The sequence below is a fragment of the Periophthalmus magnuspinnatus genome, chromosome 5, assembly GCF_009829125.3.
Source record: "Periophthalmus magnuspinnatus isolate fPerMag1 chromosome 5, fPerMag1.2.pri, whole genome shotgun sequence".
Classification (NCBI taxonomy): Eukaryota; Metazoa; Chordata; class Actinopteri; order Gobiiformes; family Gobiidae; genus Periophthalmus; species Periophthalmus magnuspinnatus.
Window position 1 is genome coordinate 14,734,247 of NC_047130.1, and position 6,967 is coordinate 14,741,213.

The 6,967-nt window shown below is 44.8% G+C and overlaps 1 protein-coding gene across 1 annotated transcript in view; it reads left to right on the top strand.

Moving 5' to 3' along the window:
- Positions 1-6,967, top strand: part of nudt2 (nudix (nucleoside diphosphate linked moiety X)-type motif 2) — a 100,091-nt gene that overhangs the window by 46,556 nt on the left and 46,568 nt on the right. The window lies entirely within an intron of this gene.

Below are 6,967 nucleotides of genomic sequence, written 5' to 3' on the forward strand. Positions count from 1 at the left end.
TGTGTGGTTAATCCTGGTTTAGCCCTGGTTTAGCCCTGGTTTAGTCCTGTTTTACCCTTGGTTTAGACCTGGTTTAGCCCTGGTTTAGTCCTGTTTTACCCTTGGTTTAGACCTGGTTTAGCACTGGTTTGGTTCTTAATAAAATGGACACAAAATGTCTCTAAAACTCATTTATTGAAACCGTTTTTACAGCAGCTTCATTTACATTTTTCTGAATTTGAAATAAAAGTTTGTGAAGCTGAATATTCATTGAAGTATTTATGTTTTGAATAATCTTTCGCCCTGTACAGTTACATAAACACAGTATGAGGAAAGTAAATCTAAAAGCACTGTCGGCATCACGTCAGTCTGGGCCTTTATAACTATGGGAGATTCACTGTCTTTTAAGAGGGGGATTTACTTCTATGGGCTATTAAAGAGGGGGCATTTACTTCTGAAAATGCTATACTCACCCAAAACAATGTATCAACAAGTTTAATAATTTTTACTTTCATTTTTTACATTCTGAGTCTCCCCTCTCTTTGCTATGTCACTCCCCCTTCAGAGCGCTGTCACAGCACAATCAGCTGCATCCCACTAATGAAACAGTACGTCACATCAAGTTTGTCAGGTGGTTGTGTAGTTTTGTATCATGTTTTTGTATATTTATGGAGAATTGTAGTGAGGGAGCATGTGTGATGTAGGCTTGTGGGTGGAGCCTTGTACAGACTCGTACTGCTGACTCTAAGGAGGGTTTGAATAGGGCCCGGGAGAGATCATTAGATTACTTAAACATGCATAAATGACCTAGAAAGAAATAGGTTTGCATTATACCCCCTCTTTAAAGAAATATCCAAACTTTTGCTCCTCAAATGTTGAACCTTTTCATTATCAGTTTGGGATTGGCTCCACAAACATGTCTCATTAATCTTATGGCTTAAAATCCTTTGACAACACTTAGTCTTTGTCTTTTCTGAAGCTATTGTGAAAAAATTATTTGACTTTTGACGTCGCTGAGACGGGCGTTGGGATCACATGTTGGAGTTCACCCTGGCGAACGAGAGTGTCGCGTCCCCATGCCTTCGGGTTGGGAACAGGTCTGTTGTGTCGGCCTACGGGCCAAACAGCAGTGCAGAGTACCCAGGCCTTCTTTGAGTCCCTGGGAAGGGTACTAGACAGTGCACCAACCAGGGACTCCGTTGTTCTCCTTCAGTGCCCATATGGGTAACGACAGTGACACCTGGAGGGGCGTGATTGGGAGGAACGGTGTCCCTGACCTGAACCCGAGTGGTGTTTTGTTATTGGACTTCTGTGCTAGCCATAGTTTGTCCATAACGAACACCATGTTCGAGCACAAGAATATCCATCAGAGTACGTGGCACCAGGAAATCCTAGTTCGGAGGTCGATGATCAACTTTGTTGTCATGTCATCTGATCTCCGGCAGTGTAGAGAGGGGCAGACCTGTCAACCGATCACTACCTGGTGGTGAGTTGGATCCGCTGACGGAGGAGGATAGACCTGACACCCCCAAGCGTACTGTGAGGGTCTGCTGGGAACGTCTGGCGGAGCCCTCTGTCAGGGGAGTCTTCAACTCACACCTCTGGGAGAGCTTCTCTCTGATCCTGGGGGAGGCTGGAAACATGGATTCCAAGTAGTAAGGTCTGCAGTGCTTGTCACAGCTGCATCCCCTGAACCCAGTGTTGGACACCGGAAGTAAGGGATACCATCAGGCTGAAGGAGTCCTGTAGAGCCTTGTTGGCTTGTGGGACTCCTGAGGCAGCTCACAATACCGGCGGGCCAAGTATGCCACAGCACGTACGGTCACAAAGGTAAAAACTCAGAGTTCGGGGAGGCCATGGAGGACGATTGTAGGACAACGTCAAAGAGATTCCGGCAAACCGTCCTTAGGAGGGCAAAGCAGTGCTTCGCCAACACTGTTTACAGTGTGGGCGGAGAGCTACTGACCTTTACGGGGATGTTGTTGGTCGGTGGAAGGAATACTTTGACGATCTTCTCAATCCGACCATTATGTCTTCCGAGGAGGAAGCTGAGACTGGGGACCCGGAGGCGGACTTGTCCATCACCCTGGCTGAAGTCACTGAGGTGGTTGGCAAGCTCCTCAGTGGCAAGGCTCCGGGGATGGAGGAGATCAGTCCTGAGTACCTCAAGTCTCTGGATGTTGTGGGTCTTGGCTGACACGTCTCTGTAACATCACATGGCAGTCGGGGACAGTACCTCTGGACTGGCAGACCGGGGTGGTGGTCCCTCTGTTTAAGAAGGAGGGTGTGTTCCAATTACATGGGAATGACACTCCTCAGCCTTCCCGGTAAGGTTTATTCCAGGGTACTGGAGAGAAGAATCCAACCGATAGTCAAACCTCGGATTCAGGAGGAACAGTGTGGTTTTCGCCCCGATCGTGGAACACTGGACCAGCTCTATACTTTCCAACAGGTCCTCGAGGGCTCATGTACAACCAGTCCACATGTGTTTTGTGGACCTGGAGAAGGCATTCCACCGTGTCCCTTGTGGTGTCCTTTGGGGCATGATCTGGGAGTATGGGGACTGGGGCCCTTTGCTAAGGGCTGTCCGGTCCCTGTATGACCAGAGCAGGAGCTGTGTCCGCATTGCCGGCAGTAAGTCAGACCTGTTCCCGATGCATGTTGGACTCCACCAGGGCTGCCCTTTGTCGCCGGTTCTGTTCATTATATTTATGGACAGAATTTCTAGGAGCAGCCAGGGGCAAGAGGGGGTCAGGTTCGGGGATCACAGGATCTCATCTCTGCTGTTTGCAGATGATGTCCTGATGGCTTCTTCGAGCCAGGACCTGCAACAGGCACTGGGGCGGTTTGCAGCTGAGTGTGAAGCGACTGGGATGAGAATCAGCTCCTCCAAATCCGAGACCATGGTTTTCGACCGGAAGTCTGGGGGTCCCTGTTTGGACTGCTGTCCCCGCAACCCAGCCCCGGATATGAGGAAGAAGATAGATGGATGGATGGCATTTGACTTTTGTGTATTTTAACTGACAGAGAAGACGTTTTTGTATCATGTGGATAGTCCCAGTAATTACAGAGATATTAACCATGAACCAGGTATCTGACAGTTACACAGCAAATTACACCTGTCTCCAGCTCAGGTTAAAATCACAGGGATTCTGCTGTGCTGATGTCATATTAATCTAGAACCTTCTTGTTGTGAGGCGAGAGGGCTAACCACTCTGCCACATGCACCAGTGGAGACAGAAGATTAGAACAGTTGAAGATGAGTTTAAGTTTAGAATATTGCACAAAATAAATGAACCCCAAAATGAGTGAAAGCGATAAAGACATGATGCCGACTGTGCGCAAACATTTAAAACTGTACTATGGACATTTTCTTCCGAGGACTCTTGTCTCCATGGTGATGTTATCGCTTTGCCCTGAATGCACAGTATGGCTTTAAACATGTCTATCTCCACTGAATAAAGCAGGAGACACCACCAGGCCAAGTTACATGTTATATCTGTGGAGGGTGATTTTATAGAATAGGCCTGATTTAATGCCATATCATTGAACATTCCGGGTAAAGCAAGAATATCTTCATGGAGACAAACAGGCATCAGAGCCTACACCAGAAAAGTTCCATGATGCAGCTTTTAGATTACAGATGTCTGAACAGTTGGACCCGGTTTGGACCCAGTCTGAACCCAGTCTTGGTCCCGGGCCGCAGCTTGAGACCCTGTTAAAGGGCTGATGTCCCACAGTGAAACCACAGCGCCCCCTGTGGCACAAAACTGAAGCAGCACCAAGAAATCAGGTTTGGATTTAAAGCATCAAAGGAACATGTGAGGCAGCACGGCTCAACAAACAAACAAACAACAAACATGTTATTGCATCAAAGTCAACCTGAAAAAATAAATATAAAAGACTTTTCCCCTCCTCTGCCCCTTTGACCCACTCTTCTGCTCCTCTGACCCTCTCCTCTGCTCCTCTCCTCTGCTCCTCTGACTTTCTCTCTGCCCCTCTCCTCTGCCCCTCTCCTCTGCTCCTCTGCCCCTCTCCTCTGCTCCTCTGCCCCCTCCTCTGCTCCTCTCCTCTGCTCCTCTGACTTTCTCCTCTGCCCCTCTCCTCTACTACTCTGCCCCTCTCCTCTGCTCCTCTCCTCTGCTCCTCTGCCCCTCTCCTCTGCTCCTCTGCCCCTCTCCTCTGCTGCTCTGCCCCTCTCCTCTGCTCCTCTGCCCCTCTCCTCTGCTCCTCTGCCCCTCTGCCCCTCTCCTCTGCTCCTCTGACCCTCTCCTCTGCTCCTCTGCCCCTCTCCTCTGCTGCTCTGCCCCTCTCCTCTGCCCCTCTCCTCTGCTCCTCTGACACTCTCCTCTGCTCCTCTGACCCTCTCCTCTGCTCCTCTGACCCTCTCCTCTGCTCCTCTGACCCTCTCCTCTGCTCCTATGCCTCATTCCTCTACTCCTCTCCTCTGCTCTGCTCCTCTGACCTTCTTCTCTGATCCACTGCTCCTTTTCTCTGCTCCTTTGCTCTTCTGCCCCTCTGACCCCCTCCTCTGCTCCTCTCACTCTCTCCTCTGCTTCTCTCACATGTAGTGGCTTTTTAACATTTGTGAATCCATCATTTTGTTCTTCTTAATTTGCTGAATATATACAGAACATATTTATTTGCATCTAATAATAAAAGAGCTGGACTAAAATGTGTTAGGAAATGTAGATTCTATTGGCTTACTACTACTACTACTACTACTACTACTACTACTACTACTACTACTACTACTACTACTACTACTACTACTACTACTACTACTACCTGGTCTTGGTTAGGAGTACCTAGTTGGAGGATTGTTGTTGATTTTGGTTGATAGAAAAAACAGATGAAACCTACCCAGACACAGGGAGAACATGCAAACCACTGTTCATAATCTTATAGTAATGTTCTGACTGCACTGTGGATTTATAAATCCATGTTGTGTTTTGTTTCATTCTCACATGTTTAACACTCAAACCCTGCATATTTAGAAGTTCTTCTCTCAAACTGAAAACACTCTGTTCCAACTTGTGATGTCATTTAGTAATACAGGAAGTGCTCCAGTGTGTTTTTAAGCTCCAAACACCTTCACTAGAATCATATGGATCATTTCGGCCCTGGAATTGCCAATCTCTACTGAACTAAAGGTATCTGTTAGTAGAAGTATCTGTTAACTTGAAAACTACCACTTCATGACATCACAAGGTGGAACAGAGCATTTTGAGCTTTGGGGATGTAGACAGACTAATAATAAAGTGTTACTCAAACATGTGTGAATGAAACAAAACATAACTCCAGTTATATTTTTGAGAAGGGAGCAACATTATAACATCGCTTAAAGAGTTCATTTTGTGTAATATAAGAGCTTTAAATAAACTGATATTAAATTTCATAAGCATTACCTCTGTGTGTCCTGGGTACAAGCTAAACATGGTCAAATCAAATATAACGTTAACTGGTAACAACTGTAATGCTGATTTATTATTAATGAAAAAACATTGGACTTTATGTCCCATTCATTTCTGTTATAATTTGGTGTTTGGACCAAGACGATTATCCAATCAGAAAGCAGTTCCAGTGCTGAAATGTCTCCCTCTGATCTGAATGGTCACTCCCTAAACCCCAGCACCTGCAGACAATCATGAATCAGTGCTAGTGCAGCCTCTGCAGCTCAGTGAATGAAATCTGGAGGTTCTGAACACGAGGCCTGTCCATAAACTGAGAAAGAGACACACGTGTATGTGTCTGTATCTGTGCTCTAAAGTGTCCTCTAAAGTGTCCTCTAAAGTGTCCTCTAAAGTGTCCTCTAAAGTGTCCTCTAAAGTGCAGGTGAGACTGTAGCCTCCTCAGTTCACTAAACATAGGTAACATCTTTAGAATTAAGATTTGTCTAAAAATCTTGCCTAGTCTTGTCTAATTTTGTAGTTTTGGTGATGTTTATAATGTGACTTCCTGGTTGGACATGTGCAGCAGATGTGACATACGTAGAGGTTAATTCATAACTGTTACCTGGCAACCGTAATGTAAACAAGGGGCAAAACCTGTCTAAACGACACAATAGTTATGATTAGACTAATATATTAAGTCAATGTTTAAACTGTCAGAAAAATGTCTTCCTTGTTTTCTGTGTTGGTGACATAGGCCGAGGGATTCTGTTTTACTCAATGATACTTTTGTACTTTTTCTTCACAAACTGCCACTGAACTATAACTAACTATAACTATAATAAATATTTAGCACAAGTACTATCTCACCAGTCCAAGTCAGAATCAGATACATGAGTTTGTCAAATTCACTTTAAGGTTCTGACAACCCAGGCTCAGTTGTGACTAAAGAGTGCAGCACACAACGAGCTCATTAACTCAGCTCTAATGAAAGTCTGTCATTTCTTAAAGGGTTTTATGCTGAAACTAAACAGTGATATTCACCTTTGCAGATTCTGAAATATAAAACTATGAGCTGATAATCCCTGAGTTTGGTCGTGTGGGCAAATGTAGGTAGTCTGTTAAAAGCAGCAGAAGGTGCAATCTGAGCTAAACCAGTCTAAAATGGATCCACACAAAATGGAGGATTCACAAAATGGTGCTGCGCTCAGGACTTCACCCTCCAACCACAGGGTCACTAGTTCTAGGGCTGCAACTCTAAAACATGAAATTTAGGATTTATTAAAGTGGGGGTATTTTACGTCTATGGGGTATTAAAGAGGGGTAGCAAAAAAAAAAAAAAAAAAAAAAAAAAAAAAAATATATATATATATATATATATATATATATATATATATATATATATATATATATATATATATATATATACACACATACATATACACAGATGTTTGGCTGCTCATCCTGCTTCACTCCCACGTTTTGTCCAGTTGACAGATTTTATGTTTTTCTTTTGTGATGGAGCAGACCTGGACGACTGAGGGATTACATAGATTGCTATAAAGAGGGGGCCTTTTACTTCTATAGGATATTACAGA